The sequence below is a fragment of the Drosophila grimshawi genome, unplaced genomic scaffold (assembly GCF_018153295.1).
Source record: "Drosophila grimshawi isolate 15287-2541.00 unplaced genomic scaffold, ASM1815329v1 contig_1377, whole genome shotgun sequence".
NCBI lineage: Eukaryota > Metazoa > Arthropoda > Insecta > Diptera > Drosophilidae > Drosophila > Drosophila grimshawi.
Genome location: NW_025062900.1, coordinates 5,001,003 through 5,018,403, shown reverse-complemented (window position 1 = coordinate 5,018,403; position 17,401 = coordinate 5,001,003).

Sequence of the window (17,401 nt, the reverse complement as noted above, 5' to 3'; positions counted from 1 at the left end):
AAATTTGTTTACAAGTAACATACTTAAATTTTCTTGTAATTAATTGTATAAGAAGAATACATTCATAAAAATATTAATCACAAATTTGAAGATCATTTCATATAATTCATTAAAAAACTATTTTCAAACTTGCTACATATTTAATAACAAGAATCTCGCTATAAAATTAATTATACTACTAATAATAGCTAAACAATATTTATAAATATAAATTTTTTATTTTTAAAAACTTTTCACTATTTATAAAAATATCTTTTACTATTTATTTGATGTGATTTTTAATAAATACCTTCCAGAGATAATAAAAGGGTATTTGTTCAGTCGTCTTATTGTCAACCAATTATCTTTTACGTCGATTTCAGCCTTTTTTATTTTTTTTGTTGATACATTATTTTTAATTTGTAGCGCAAAATCAATGAACAAATTGGTGTTAGCAGAAGGCAAGTGCTTGACGGCTGTACACAATGGAAGGGGTCTGGCATATATAAAAATATAACCGAGTACTTTATTTAGGGATATATATGCAGAGAAATACTGTCAGCAGAGGGGGAGAGGGGATACTACAGGGACAAATGACAAAGTGCGTCAAACAACCCTTCCGAGCAGATCCATAAAACCATAATTGCTATGTAGATGTGGTCGCTGGCCAAAAGGGGGTCTCTAATTGCCGAGCAAGGGGTGAGGAGGGGAAGTGTATAAAAAAGCGAGTGACTAAGCAGGCGACAGTTCAGTGACAAAGTCAATATATCACAAAATACCAATTTGGGCCGCGTTGGCTCCTCAATCAAAATTATGACAATACAACAATAGAAAATACCAACACCAACAACAAGAACAACAACCAAAGTTGCAACAACTACATTGAAGCAACCCCCTTGGGGAGCTGCGTTTTGTGTTAGATTAGTTAAGCGCAGAGGCGAATGCCAATTATAATGAAAAAATGCCGAGGCAACATTGCGTGCAATGGGCGCATAAGGCTACAGCTTTATGATGAGAATGCTTTGGGCTTGGGAACTGGTCGCTCACTGGTCGCTGGTCACTGGTCGCTGGTCGCTGGTCACTGGTCGCTGGTCGCTGGTCACTGGGTTGGGTCAGTTCAGCTTTAAGCCAGCAAAGTTAATTGCAGCTTAAAGAGCCGCAGCAGAACAAACTGATTTCAAGGTGTGCCTATTACCCCCCCCAAAATGAGAACAGTTAGACAAACAAATTTCGCGCCTTTTCCGCAGTTCAGCAGAAAACAAAAACCAAAAATAAAATAATAAAAAAAGCGTTGAGGAAAATTGTTGACCAAAGCAGAGTCGGACAACAAAGTAGCATAAGAAATTAATGAAGTGAATTCTGCTTTGGCTGGCCAAAAACGACTTCTTGGCTACACTTGCTATTCATACAAAAGATACAAATATATATAATATATATTTATAAATACGTAAAAGAATTTTATTTTTAGACAAGTGATTTGCTTGGCGTTAAATGATGCTTGTAATCATGATTGATTATAAAAATTAAAAGTAAAAAAAAAGAATACATTAAAAAATCATTTGTTTTATTCTGGTAGGAGTAAGGCAAGGACTTCATTAAGTACTCAAGTTAACTTGGCTTGCTTTTGATCAAAGTTAATATGCCCCTTGGCGGCATATTAAAAAGGGAAAGTTGACGGTTCATTTGGCCGTTTTTTTTTTTTTTGGTAGAGTTTTGTTTGCTGCGTTGCGCTTGGCCCGAGATGGGCTTGCTCCTGGCTGGCATTGTCCAATGAGTGTGTTTGCGTGTGTGTGAGTGTGTGCTGGACTTCCGGCCAGGATACGCTTCTAATTTGTTTACAAGCGACGGACCGTTGACGTGCTCGGCGCACATTATGCGCGATGCACGGCCGCCGATAAGCAGCTGGACACAAGTTCGTCAATGTGGGGTGGCTTCGACTTCGACTCGGACTCCGATTATGACTCTGAATCCGACTGTGACTGTGACTGCGAATGCGACTCCACAAAAGCTGAAAGCAAGTGACTTTGTGACTGTGTCGTAAATGTGGACAACAAACTGGGCGACTTTTGATTGCGTGTGGCGATGACCTTATGAGATGACACCCAGCTGATTATAAAGAAATAGTTGTATCCCTTTTGGGGTTGCGTGTATGCCTCAAATTCAGCGGAAATGTTTCGCAGCAAACGTTAAATTATGTAACTAACACACGAGCTCAAAATGAGCATTCACACAGCGAACACACAGAGGAACTGAAACTGAAACTGGAAGTGGAACTGAAACTGAAACTGAGACTGAAACTGGTCGTAGTCCGATCAGGACTCATTCGCATTGAAAATCAGCGAACCGCAGTCGGCTAAGCTCCTGGCATGTCCATGTCGTGGTCCTTAAGCGGCTTTGCTGCTGCTGCTGCTGCTGCTGCTGCTGCTCATTTGCACGTGAGGCGGCGCAGGCAGCGAAGCGTCAAGGCTTACGCCGGAACGACTATGGGCTACATACATACATGAAGTGGTCTATGGAACCGAGCAGCTACCGAGCCATGTTTTTGTATGTGCAACTATTTGTGCCCGTAACCAAGTCGTCGTATTCCATGCCATTCCATTCGCAGGGCTTTGCTTTCAGCTGCAAATTTATGACCATATAAATAACGCAACTGAGAAAACCAGTGGCAGCAGCAACAGCAGCAGCAACAGCACCAGCAGTCACTGCTCGTAACAACAACACAAACCAGCAATACGAACTGTTAGATACTCTTTAAAAGTGCTTCAACTAAATTAACTTTATCATAAATCAAGTAAAAAGTATGCAAATTTATTGCAAATTTGTTATAATTTACTTCGAGGGCATTAATATTTCAGGAAGTCTACAAGTCTTACATAATGCCAATAGTTCAGATATTTTATATACCTGCCTCGATATATATATGAGCAATATGATTTCAATAATTCTAAAGTCTTAGCAACCATTAAATATGTAGACAATAATAAATAAAATGTATATTAAATGTTCAAAGAGTAAATTAATAATAACAATTAAATATAATTCTTGCAGAATCCATCTCTAATAAAAAGTTTCCTTTGAATATTTCATATTATGAAAGCAGAATAAAATAAATAAGTAAATCCCCATTGCCATTCGCTGAGGGTATTCTGGTCGTAAAAAACCTGCTGCCATTTCTTTATTTCATATGCATATTTATAGCTTAAATAAATAACAAATAATATGGCTATAAATTTGAACACGTTCGTTGTTTTAATAATAACTAGTCAGAAGCTGAAACCGTGCAGAGCCAAAGAGAACCAAACCAAACCGAACCGAACCGAACAGAACTGAGCTCCCCCGTTCCCCGTTGGCCAAAAGCGTTCATTTGTTAATTTCAAAGATATTAAATATGCATAAATAACAAGTAATCTTTTATTATAATATAGAATGGTTGACTGGCAGTTACCCTTTTTGAATAGCACTACTTTAAGGGTTTAAAGATTTAAATAGGAAACTCGAAAATTTGTATTACATTTGTCATATCGCTTTGCCAATATTCTGCTTCGACTCGAATATATTTATGGTAAAATGTTTTTTGGCACTGGCCAAGAAACTAGCTAACTAAACAGCTGCCTGCCCCAAAACTTTTTTGGATGCCCATGGTTTTAATTTAGTAGGGGGATTTCTATGCATAAATCACTGCCATGTGGTTGATTTTGCTTTTGCTGCCTCTGCTGCTGTTGCTGCCTCTGCTGCTGTTGCTGCCTCTGCTGCTGTTGCTGTTGCTGTTGCTGTTTTATCTATCTGACAAATTGCTGACGCGATAAGCCACCCGATAACGGCTGCTGTTGTAGGTTGTTGCCACATTTATCGCCGAGTCATGCACTCGTTGAATTTGCAGTTGAATTAAGTCCATGTAAGTGGTTAATTAAACGCATTGCCAACCAGTCACTAAATTATAGCATATGTTCTAGCGCCTCCCCTCCAACTTCTGCCTGCTGACTTGGCTCAATTCGAGATAAGATACGTAGTCCGCTACTATTTACTACATGTTGCATACGACTCGTTGGCCAGCGGGTATTCTGTATTTTGAATTTCGTATTTCGTATTTTGTCATTCAATTCGATTCACTGGGCAAGAACAAAATGCATTCATGAAATATGCAGAGCTGCAGTGAGTGAAGCATATTCTTCAGCATTTTCATATTGCATTTGTTTTTTATTTGAATATTTTGTTGTTTTTGCATATCCTGTTGACATTCAAATGTGTGGAAGTGGTGATATCAAGTTGTGGAGGCGTATGCAACAGTTTGAAAGATATATCTTTAACCCGATCTTCGTAAAAAAAACATATAAAACTTATTAAAATTTTCATTTTAAATGTTTTTCTTTTTATTTCTTTAGAACATTTTGTAAATTTGTTGGTCATATATTTGTATGCAATATATCGATATAAATATATATAATTTCAACTCCTTTTTTGATTATTATTATATCTCTCTAATGCAAATTTCATCGTAATCGTAAAACAAATAATTCATTAACTTTAAGACTTTGATACCAACTTTCAAGGATATCTGTGAGTCGAGCATGCCCAATTACCACATGCTTGTTAGGTTTGGCTTGAAGGCAAACAGCGTTGACAGCTTTTTGTTCGCAAATGTCACAAAACGACCAAAAGCCATAAGAATAAGAATCGTTTGCATTTATTTTGAGTACTCGTCTGCCAAAATGTGAGCATTCAAATCATCTACTTACTTTGGATCCACGTTTTAAGGCATTCAATTTTCATTTTATGTGCACAACAGTTTTTTCGGCATCTCTCATGCAAATATTATCCATCTGTGAGTTAGTGTGTGTATGTGTGGGTGTGTGTGTGTGTGTGTATATGTGTGTGTGTGTGTGTGTGTGTGTACATATTGCATAAATTATTAATGCCAACTTTTATTTTTTTTACATATTTTGAAGACAGTTGGCAGTCGACAAATACAAACACAAACACACACACACACACACACACACACACACACACACACACACACACACACAAACACACACACACAGACACACACACACACACATACACACACAGAGGCATTCTGATGAAGAGATAGTATAGACTGGCAGTGGAGTCAGTCGCTCGTCATATTTGCGTGTTTGCATTTAATCATCGAAAACGTTGCAGGAGCCACGCCCACACAACTGCCACCCCCCCTCCGCCAACACTCCCGGCTCACACCACACCCCATAACTCTACCCACAGCCAGAGCATTATTTGCATTTGCATAAAGTCTGTTTTTTTTCTCTTTTTGCCCGCATTTTTATTTTTTTTTTTTTGCAATTTCATTTGAATTTCTTATGTACACATGAAAATGCGTATAAAGGGTATTATCAAGTTGTGCATATGCATGGATATCTGAAATATATATATATATATATATATATTCTCCTTTCTTTTGACATATGTCCCTCAGTCGATTTTGATTTTTTTAATGCCAAATTATGAAGCGATTATATTTAAGTAGATATATAATTTAGCTTGAAGAATCAAGAGGATTATTTTGTAGATGGATCATTGTACAGAGCACGAATCTGAGCAGCCGACAAAATTTATGGAATCTAGAATAATTCTGCATTTGAATTTGCAACAGAGATTTTTTTACTCGAAATTCATATTCAAATTGTGTTCCACAAAATTCCATTTAGGGTCGGATCCAAGCCCGCCACTGCTTTAAGCCTCTCAAACCATTTTCATTCATGATTCGACATATTGAAAAACATTGAATTAAGTTTTGGATATACGATCGAAGAATATGCTGAAATTATGCTAAAAAAGAAGGGATTTAGCCACATTCGAACTTGCCACTTAAATCAGCTTGTATCATTAATCTGCAACTTCTACTAGTAAATAATAACTGTTGCTTCGTAGACAGGTAAATAACTTGAGCAAATATTTAGGAAACTGTTTACAATTAAGTATAGAAACAGGTTCTGCCCCATTAATTAAACATTTAATCGATTGCAGTTGCTGTAAAACTGGCCTTAATTAGCCCTAATAAGGCAGTTACAAGCCGTACAGTTTCTATGTGGCATAATCAAATATATAGATAGATATATACAAATATAGACAGACTAAGCACAAATGTTGAATGCCAAAATGTTTTGTTGTTGTTAAATAATTGAGCAAACAAGATTTTTTGTGGATTGTCGAACAGATTGCTGGCCAATTGCTTGCTCCAGATGACAGTTAACAATGAAGCTTATCAGTTATCAGTTGGATAGCTGGCTAACTTCAGACTGCTCTGCTGGTGCCGCTGCTGCCGCTGTTGCCATCAATAATCATATTGAGCGATTGAGTGGCAACAGTTGCAGCTGTTGTTGCCCAACAACAACTCTGTCAATTAGTTATCATGTTCGTTGTCAGCACATTTCGATTTCGATTTTGATTTTGATTTAATTTTTGGGCTACTAGCAGAACGAGTTAGTATTAGCACAGCGAGTTGTTTGCCACACACTTTGTGTGTGTGTCTGTGTGTGTGTGTGTGTGTGTCTGCCACATTATGTGGGCCAAATACAACTGATTAGATCTTGCTCGAGCTTCCCACGTACACAGCCAGGTAAGTGTCATGTAAATGGGGATGGACGGGAGGAGTGCGATGGGGGAGGGGTTGGGTGGGGGACTTAATCAAATATGCTGACCGAAAAAACAGTTGAATAATCAGTCATGGAATTGAAAATGGTTGTGTGACAGGCAAACAGATTCCCAACAATTTCTCTGCATGTCCTGACAAATTGCAACGAATTTGCGTGTTTATAAAAAATTTACACAAAAAAAATCTGTGCCCCAGGCACCGAAAAATGCTACAAGCTATGGTCACGCCCACAACGGCCACATTGACGCCCACACACAGACACACAGACACGCACACACACACAGAGATACAGCGCCAGTGGCAACGCAAAAAGCCAGGCTATATTTTGATTAAACTTGGCTTTTACATTGTTGCCGCTTTTGTTGATGGCCATTGTTGTTATTGTTATCATTGTTGTTTTTGCCATTGTTCTTGTTGCTGTTGCTGTTGTTATTGTTGTTGTTGTCAACGTGAACGCATTTGGAATTTGAATTCACATTCGCATTTTCTCAGTTCCTTTGAATACCCTGCAACGAGGCATGTCTTTGCTGTGGTAAGCTGAAAAAGACCTCAAGAAAAAAATCAAAATCGAGAAGAACTTAAATGAAATAAATGTGATAAAACAGATTTTTAACTTCCTATTCATGGGTTATTCTCCATTTTGATTTTGAAATTGACTTGCTCAATTTTGAATAATTAATTTAAGTTGCTTCTGCGAAAAGAACTTTTATTTTATTTCTACAGTAAGAGAAGTAATAAGAAATAATCAGAACTGAATCGTTTTTAGTTCTAGTTCCGATAAGTCAAGTTTCAAGAAAAGTAAAGTGCAGATAATGAATTGTTTTTCAAATTGTTTTCAATAATTATAGTAGCTGCAAAATACTGCATATCGATTCCGCTCGAGAAGTCCGTTTAGAGTTTTATTCCAAGTATTTCCATAGCAATTTCTATAAAGTATTTGCAAGTCGCTGCTGGGGCTTAAGCAATATTTTCTTTTGAATTTTATATATGTATGCATATATTTTGTGTGTGTGTGTTGTTTTGTGCTGTTGCCATTTGCTTTTATTGCATATTTGCATTTTGCATTGTTATTGGCCATGGCGTGCAACTGGAAGTGTGGGCGTGCCACGAATGGGTGGCGCTGGATGGGGATTGGGTGGGGCAACTGGTGCGGTCCGTTAGCTATTTGCATTTTGCGGCCAACTGAAGCGTCGAGTGTGTGTGTGTGTGTGTGTGGGTGTGTGTGTATGTAACGATAACTGTGTGGATTGGCAACTTTTTTCATACTCTTGCAATTGTTATTGTTGTTGGTTTAAGGCTGCAATTGTTTGGCCAGAAAAAAGTTTGCCGGCATATTGTGCAACGACTTCTTTGGTTTTGTGTGGCTTTCATCTATTTGGACTATTTTCGAGATATATATATTATACATTTGTATGTGCGATTTGTCTTTTTGTGATACCAAGTAATTCACAACATTAATATTAAATATGCATGGACCATGCAGAGCCGCTAAAAATGTTGACGATGTTGCAGCTGTGAAATGCATAAATAATGCACCAAACAAAATCCATTTGGCAAATAAAAAATAGCGCAAACACATCTGTACTATATATATATCTATATATGTAGGTGTTTAACAGCCTGTAAGCCGTGTGCTGGTCGAGGCATCAAAGCTAAATCCATTTTAATCAGTTATACTGCACGGCTTAAGCGATTTGCTTTCTCGCGCAATTTTGCGGTGCATTTCAAATGCGGCAAGCAAGCTGTCAGCTGCAACAAGCAAAACAACAACTGTCAACCGCCACCCATAGCTGAATCCAGCTGTCAACACGATGGATGCAAATCCTCATTTGACCCTTGACCAGTTGACCAAACCAGTCGCCAGTTTCATCTTGCTTCCTCAACTCCTGCTCCTCCTGCTGCTCCGGCTCCTTCTTCAGTCAACTCCTCATCTCATTTGCTTGATGGCATTGGCGTGTCATAATTTGTAATCCTCGAACGCTGCCTGTTTAATTTGCACACCTTTGTACTTGTCCGCTTGTCTCCCAAACCCCCTCGGTCAACTGGCCGACGGGCGACACATGACCAGGCTTAAAGGGCTTTGGTCAGCTTTGGTCAACTACGGGGTTAACTGCACAACTGAATAGCGGACCGAAAACCGGACTCAACTTAACTTGATCCACGCTACAAGTAAAGCACTCTTCATTCATTACAAAATTGTAATTAGCCGGAGTTCTGCTGGACTTCCCAAGGAGCAGTGCGAGTTGACTTAGCCGTGATAAAAAATGGGTGTCGATTACAGTTTCCAAGAACAATATATTTGTGTATTTTACTTAACTTAGCAGAGAAATCTAATTGGTAACTAATTGGTTAAACATTTAGAACTGTTTTGGTTATTTAATTAATAATTAATAAAATGTAAGAATCTTAGTATGAATTCTATAAGATTGCATTCCAAATTTTAGTTGCTTTTAAATTGAATTTTTTGAGCAAAGAATTTAAGTTTTGTTCTCTTAAATTAAAAACTGTTTTTGAAGCATTTTTCAAATAATTACAATTAACTTGAAGAAGTTTCCGAAAGCAGTTATTCGACTCTTTAGGATTGTTATACTTGTTGGTGCTCAAAGCTAAAATTCTAATACAGAAACTTTGATTACAAAGGTGCCCAAGAATCTTGATACGACTTTTGAGGGAACTCCAAATCTTTCAATATTAAAAGCATACCCAAAACATTATGCAGTTAACTTAAATTGAATTCCACTCTCTACTTTTTACGAGCACTATGAAAATCATTAGTTTTGACTTATGATTGAGGGAAATATGTCGCAGAACTTCATAAATTAAATGAAAAAGTTTGAAAAGTATTACGATTTTCGGTTCAAGTATTCTGAACCCGTAAAGAGAATTCTTTTATCTACCCCAATTTTTATTTTTTCGAATTCCATTATATATTTTTTCAAATTCAAATGCAGTCTCCAACTCCAACTCCATTTACGTCTACATCTGCATCTGCGTCTGCGTCTGTCTTGCCTCGTTTGTCATCCCTCTCCCCTTCCCCCGTTCCCCCTTGAGCAGGACCATTGGCAAGTTGCAACTGGTTGCGGTTTTTGTTTTTTTTTTTTTTTTGTTGAGCCTGGCGCTCGCCATCAACTTGGCGTGTTTATGGGCCAAGCGGCACAATTAACATGTCGCGGCTTTTAGCGTCTGCCGTCTCCCACTTTCAAGAGCAGCAATGCTGACGCCGACGCCGACGCTGACGCTGACGCTGACTGAGCGGCCAACGTCGACGTCAACAGCTTGCACAAAATGACATATGAGGCGCATAATTGAAACTTCAAAGGAGAACGGGGCGCTGCAGGGGCATAAATTAGGCGGCTGATCGCTTGCTGCTCTTGCCACTCGACGCGCCAAGGTGAGGTGAGCAGAGCACAGATGATGATGATGATGACAAGAGTAGACAGACAGACAGAGAGAGAGAGAGAGAGAGGGAGAGTGAGGGAGAGAGAGGGAGAGAGAGCGCGAGAGTCTGGGAGACATTGATGAAGACCAAGTGCAGGCGGCTAAGATGCGTTGCTTCTTTTTCCATTCCATTAGCGTCCGTCGTGTGGCAAGCGGGCAACAGTAGCAGACACACAGACGGACTTCCCCCCATTCCATCATTCTCACTCTCTGTGTTTCTCTAGCATTTATTTAGTAGTACGCCCTCTTCTGTCACGGTGCGCCCTTCCATTAGCAGAACATATAATACAACAAGAACAACTACAGATACAACTAGTTGCCACTCATTTTCGAGTGTTGTTGCTACATGAAAATCAATAAAAATCCGCGTGTGCGGCAGATCAGCCAACGGATCACTTTTGACTACACTCGCCGAGCAGGGTATATTTATTGCTGTCATTTTCAGATACCCTAAACTGCTTAAATATATTGTAGATCGATGACAAAAGTCGAGCAGGAATTTTCTAGCAGAGAGAACTCGAATTTATTATCGATTTTTATCTAGAAAGTTATCGATGAAGTTATCGAGCTGAGTATGTTTTACGAGAACTTATATTCTGAATTTGGAGACTGTAGCATTTATAGTTTCAGAGATTGGCATGATTATGCTGAGGGACAGACAAACGCACTTTTCAAAATCGACTCGGCTCTTGAATATATATACTTTATGGGATTGGAGATAATTCCCTCTTTTACACAACTTGATTGGGTTGAGGATATAAAAAGGCATCTTCGTCTGTCTTTTTCTATGCAATCCTGTAAGCTTCGAGCTATCTTTCAAGAACTTTAATCATATAGCTCTACATTATATAGTTTCATCTCTTTAGCAAAGAGTATCTAGACTTCGTCTGTGCTACTTTGTTGCAGCATCTTTCAAGTTTAGTCAACGATTTCATAGCCAAGTTCAAGATGCGACCACGAGGAATGAGAAATGTTTTATTCTTATTGTCGGCATTTGTGTTTTGCGACGATTTCCATATTTAACGTCATAAATTAAGCACTTCAAATGCGGGATCCACTTAGGAAATCTACACAATATATTTTTCACTTGTGAGTGCAGGCGCCGTCAAAATGAAAAGTCGAACCGAAAATGGGGAAAACCAAGAAAATGGGAAATGTAAGAATGCAAGTAGAAAAGCGCAGCTGTTGATAAGGAAATAGGCATTTTGTAATGTGTGGCAAGTTCCGTTTAATAAGCGGAAATGGCTGAGAGAACGCTGAGAAACCAAACTGTGGGAAACTCGTCTCGAAAATCCAAATCAAAACCAGCGTCGAAGCCACGAAATGAGTACGAATAAAACCGATGCGCTGCAGACACGCAACAAATCTGACGTTTACCCGTTTCTGATTTCGATTATCCAGAGCACAACATAGCACAACGTGCAACATATACAACATACAACACAACATATGGAGACACCTTCAGCAACAGCAGCAGCAACAGCAGCAGCAGCAGCAGCAGCAGCATGACATGACATAAACGTAGGGTGGTTTTGGGAGTTTACTTGACTAAAGCACCGCCAGACACGCCAATGGCAACAAAGTCAATAGCCAGACAAATGAAAAGCTCAGCGTCTGAAATGAAAGACAGCCAGAAAATGGCAGCTACAAATGCACAAGAAACCAAACCAAGCCAAAAGAAACTTCAGCTCGAGACAACAAAATCGAGCTGCTATTCAAATGCCCTTTCAAGGTTCAGGTTCACCTCAGAATATCCCTGGCTATAATTAGTTGAAGCTCGTTTAAAATTTGGGAACATTGAAAACATTTATTAGAACTGAGTTGAACGTGTAACAATCTGGGAAAGATGATAAAGTTTACTCAAAAAATATAAAAATATATCTGTGAAATGTATGAGAAATAAAGATTGTGGATTGAAATTCATATAAAAATCTAGATTAATCAGAATAAAGTTGTCCATCATTAAATATGTTTATTACTATATAACAACTAGTTATTATTCTTCGCTCACTTAGTAAGGAAGACTTATGGATGAAATATGGATTTATTCAAGTGACAAAGATGCTGGAATACCCTAAGAATATGCGATAGTTATAATACCCTCTAAAAGCGCATAAAACGGCTCATTCCGCACGAATGGCTGTGCAAGAAAGCAAAGGAAGCAAAAGGACGCAAAAGGAACCCAAAAAAAAAAAAAAAACGGAACCAAAAGGAGTGAAAGGAGCTGAAAGGAAGCCCAGGCGAAGCGTAAACATTTTACACTCTTGTGTGTGCAATGAAAGTGACGCCATTTCAATGTGTGTGTGTGAGTGAGTTGCATGTGTGTGTTGCAAGTGTGTGTGATGAGAGTAGCGTGAGCAGCTTAAGAAGAGATTCAAACGTCTGAGCCCCAAAAGGACTTGTGTACACACACACAAGCAGCATACACACACACACACACACACACACACACACACACACACACACACACACACACACACACACACACACACACACACAGAGGCAGGACTGTGCAAGAACATAAAATCATTTAAACTATGCGCATGGCTGGCAGCGAACAAATTCTCATCAATTTTTAACTGTGATGATTGGCCAGAAAGAAGGAAATGCATTGGCCAAAACGAGTGCACAACAAACACAAATGGCAAACGGAATGGTGAAAAATGCGGTTCGCCTTTCACTTTTCTTATCGCGAATGTGTCGCGCAATTTGTCATAAATTTGCCAAGTTTATAGGCAAAGCACTCGTAAAGTGCATGAAATATGCGAGCAAAGCAATATTTTGTTGCTGTTGCTGCTGTTTTTTGTTGTTTATTATTGTTACTGCTGCTGCTGTTGTTGCTGTTGTTGTTGTTGCTGTTGTTTAGATAGCAACTAAGTGCGGCAACGGCTGCATCCTTTGCAGCAGCAGCATCGTCTGTAAGCCAAAATGCAAATGTAACGCAACACCTTCCAAACCGCTTGAGCCGCCCCTTAAACCATCATGCATCAGTAGGTGCCCAGCCACGCCCACCATGCCCACCACGCAAAACATTTGCATTAATCATGTTTGCATTGCATTATGCAGCACAGCATACTGCAAAGCAAAGCACACCTGCCCCACCCACTCGTCCGCCCCCCTCCCTCTCCCCTCTCCCCTCGACTGCCTACGAGTTAAGTGCTGTGTAGCCCCGCCCCCTTTGCGCCTACCATGTACAGCCAGATGCGCTGCTAAAAACTGTGGGCATGGCTTTAGTCCCCAAAACACAAACACACACACACACACACACACACACACACACACACACACTCACACACACACACACAATACGCTGAGTGTCGAGACTCATGCATAAATATTTTTTTGTTGCATAAACAAAAGTGTTGAAAATGCAATTTGGAAGGCCTGCTGACGAGGGGGGGGGGGGGGGGTGCAGTTAGGTGCAGGCAGGAATAAAGGGGCGTTGTAGCAACAAGAGACATGCAGCCTGACGCTTAGTGCGAGGTCAAACCAGCAATGGGGCATACTACAAAGGGACGTAAGATACTCTCTCTGTGTCTCTTAACTCTTTAAAATATATAATTCATATTTCAGCATAATTTGATGCCTAACATAATTCTACACTGCAAATATTTTACTCCTTAAAAAAGCATACACTTCTCTTAAAGATCATAAGCTACTTTATGGATTTAATATATAGTTAATTGTGATCAACTTTTTATTGTAATTCTATTTTCCAGGCAGGACTGTAAATTCTTCCTGGAATTTGACTCAGACTTTTATTATTCTGAAATATGCAAGAACTTTGTAATCCCATTAAATGAATAGTTTTACTGTTCAATTTGGTTACATATATAATACAATATGTATACGTATACACTGTGGCAAATTGGTGTACTAAAGTCTGGTGTGGTAATTAATCGAGTGCTTCTTCTATCAATATTTACATTGACAAAAATATATACACAGCGAGTCTTGATTGAACAATTTCTTAGTCGAGCATCTGAAAACCAGATATTGAAACCTCAAACAAACAATTACAATCTGAAGTCAAGAAAGTATTTCTAATGATGAGGTTCAGTAAAACTCAGTTGTGGCAAAAGAACAAAACTAATTCTATAAAGAGAACTAATATAAAAACTGACTCAATTAAGGAAATAAATTTTTGGATTTACTATCAAGAATATGTGCTTGAATTTAAAGAGTATCTATATTAAAAAGCAAAGAAACAACAACTGCAGAGCAAAATATTGTAGCTTGACTCGATTTTGACCTCGTCTGCAGCACAAAGCAAGTGGCGGCCTACGCGGCGTATGTGTGCTGGCTAAAGGCACATTATGTATACGCACATAGAACACAACACATAGAGAGAGACAGAGAGAGAGAGAGAGTGAGAGTGAGTGAGGGAGAGTGAGTGAGGGAGAGAGGAGAAAAGGACACATTTATGTGGCAAACTGTTTTTAATGCTTTTAATGCGCCAAAGTGTTGTTTCATTTTCATTATTTGCCCAAGCTGCCACACATTTAAATGCCACTGCACACACACCACCCCCTCCCCCTCCCCCTCCCCAACAACTGCTTGCCCCTTTGGTAACTAGTACCGAGTACAGACTGTGTACTCGTTGTACTGAATATTCAGCACCCAGAACATAGGTTCAGGTCCAACCAGCTAAAAACATTCAGTATGCAGTTGTTGAGCTATAATCATAATTTCATAAAGCACATTTTCACAAAAGCTTTCAGCACCCTAAACTGCATTGTAATTACAGCGATGGGGCAGCAACGAAAGAGCCGAGTTGTGGGGGCATATAGAAAGGGTGCACAGAGCGGGGACAGCTAAAGTATTCAACGAGGGAGAAACGCGCACAGTTTGTAGCGCCAGTCAAGGCGAAAGGATAACGATAACCAACATGTTGGCTGGTTGGTTAGCTGGTTGACTGGCTGAGGGATCAGGGGGGATTGGGGCAGAGGGTAGGGGGTTGCTATTGGGGCTTACAATTGTAGATGTTGTTGTTGTTGTTGCTGCTGCTGCTGCTGCTGCTGTTGGGGTTCTCGCTGGCATTTTCCGAGTGTTGCGTGTTGATTTCAACGCATAAATATTGCAAAAGGTTCAAACAAAATGGCGTCGACGCGCAATAAATATCGTTACTACAGACAGCAGCCTATATATATATATATATATATGTATATACATGTTTATATGTGTGTGTGTGATGGTATTTGTAGTGCTCTTCGGTGTATTTGTATATTTTGTTTGACGCATTGTAATAAAAGTGAATTTATGCAATATTTCTCTGCGCCCTTGTGCAAATATCATTTGTAATTCAGCAACAACAACTACAACAACAAGTCTATAGAGTGTCCTGGCGTTTGTTATGCTAATGCGGGCGAAAAAGGCGTAAGTGTTCAAATATCAAAATACAGTCTGTTAAATAAGTCAACAACTTTAAAACAAAAAAATATGCAACTTCGATTCTATTTAATAATTAAAGAGTAGACCAATTTTCAGCGCAGCTGATTATCAATGAGTATATATATATATATATATAATATGATATATGTATATATATATATATATTATTTAGTTTATTGATTTAATCGCAATCACCTCAACAGTATTGAATGTCACAACTGACGAGCGGCAATAAACTTAGTTACTTATTCATATTATGCTTCATTTGTTAATGAGTATTTTCTTAGCTTTATCTAATCAAATTTTATAGCTTCCGTTGATCAATGTGCCCAATATAAACGATTATCTTAATATAAAATCACCATAAACTTGAAATTGAATCACCTGAAACATATTTTAATCAGTTGATCATTTTTATGCCTTTAACTTTCACTAAACTTTTAAGACCAGCAACTAATCAATAACTATCAATAATTGGTACATGTTGTTACTCTTATTTTAGTTAAGTTAGCTCATTAAACAATCAAGAGTTAAGAGCCTAAGCCAAAAACAGCTGGCACAACTGCTTATGAGATTTTCATCAACTTAGAATTCAGACGAGCAAGCATATCTTGGCACAACCAGCTGGCGGTGCTACGACACAAGTTTCCCCACAAAATATATATAAAGCAACAAAAGGGCTTTGGCGATGTCTTCGAGGTGCACGAATAAGAAATAAGAAGAAAAAAAACAGCAGCAAGAACCACAAACCCGGTGTGAAAAACAGCAACAATACAGTCACCCAGTCAATTTGTGTGTGTGTTTGTTGGCCAGCAGTTGCACAACACAATGAGCTGGCTCATCAACAGCTTGCCACACGTTCCTGCACCAACTTCCCGTTGCACTTGCCCACTCCCACTCTGCCCTCTAATGGTTTACCCACAGCAAAAAAAACAAACCGCTTACAAGTTGTACAAAAAGCCCAGCGATACTTGAAGAGAGGAGAACACCAATGCCGAAGGCCTACAAATGTCATTCAAGCGCTGCAATTTTCATGCGGGCTTTTGGATGGATGGGAAATGGGGTTGGTTGGGGACGATGGAGGGGGTGCTGAAACTGCTCAAGTGGCAATGCTTTTCCGCCCTGGCTAACGGAAATCCATTAGGTTGGCCACGTTGCAGTTTGCAACGTTTGTGTGAGGTTTCCGTTTGACATGGGCCCCCAAAAACCCCAAAAGCCGCAACTCGCAACTCGCCAGCCGAGATGAGACAGCCTTCGACTACTCGTCACCCTCCTCATCCTCCTCCTGCTCTAAACTATAATCGGTGCTTTGTGGGTCCGCAATCAAGCAAACGTTTTGCATATGTTCAGCTTGGCGTTCGTTTTATGCGATTCGATTAGCATAAATCAAATCTATGGCACGTATTTCTAATATAAAATAACATTTGTACTACAAATAGAGGAACTGCTTTGGAAACACCTTTCGCCAAAAAAACAACAATAAAACAAAACAAAAAAGAAATAAAACAAAAAACCATACAACACACAAAAGAAAAAGAAACAAAACACAAAACACGAAACTGAAACCGAAACCAGACCCAAGTGATTCCGTCTGATGAAAACATTAACATTATACACAACAATTTTATGGCTACTTCAATGTTTATACGCTTGCCATATAGAGAATGGATTGGATTATCATGCATTAGGTCTAATATGAACTAGCTGAATTTTATGGAAAGTATTCGCTGAGTTTTTAAGTTCATTTCTTATATTTTATAAAAGAAGTAGAAGCTGCATCCAACAATAACAATTAGTTTACTTTAATACTCAATAATCTATAATAGACAAGTTGAGATAAATGTATCAAAAGCGTATTGAAACTTCGTCAGTTCTTAGTGCCAAGATTACTTTCTTGTTTTTTTTGTTTTTTTTTTTTGATTTTTTAACTTTTATGACTTCTGATGAAGAATGCGCATGCGA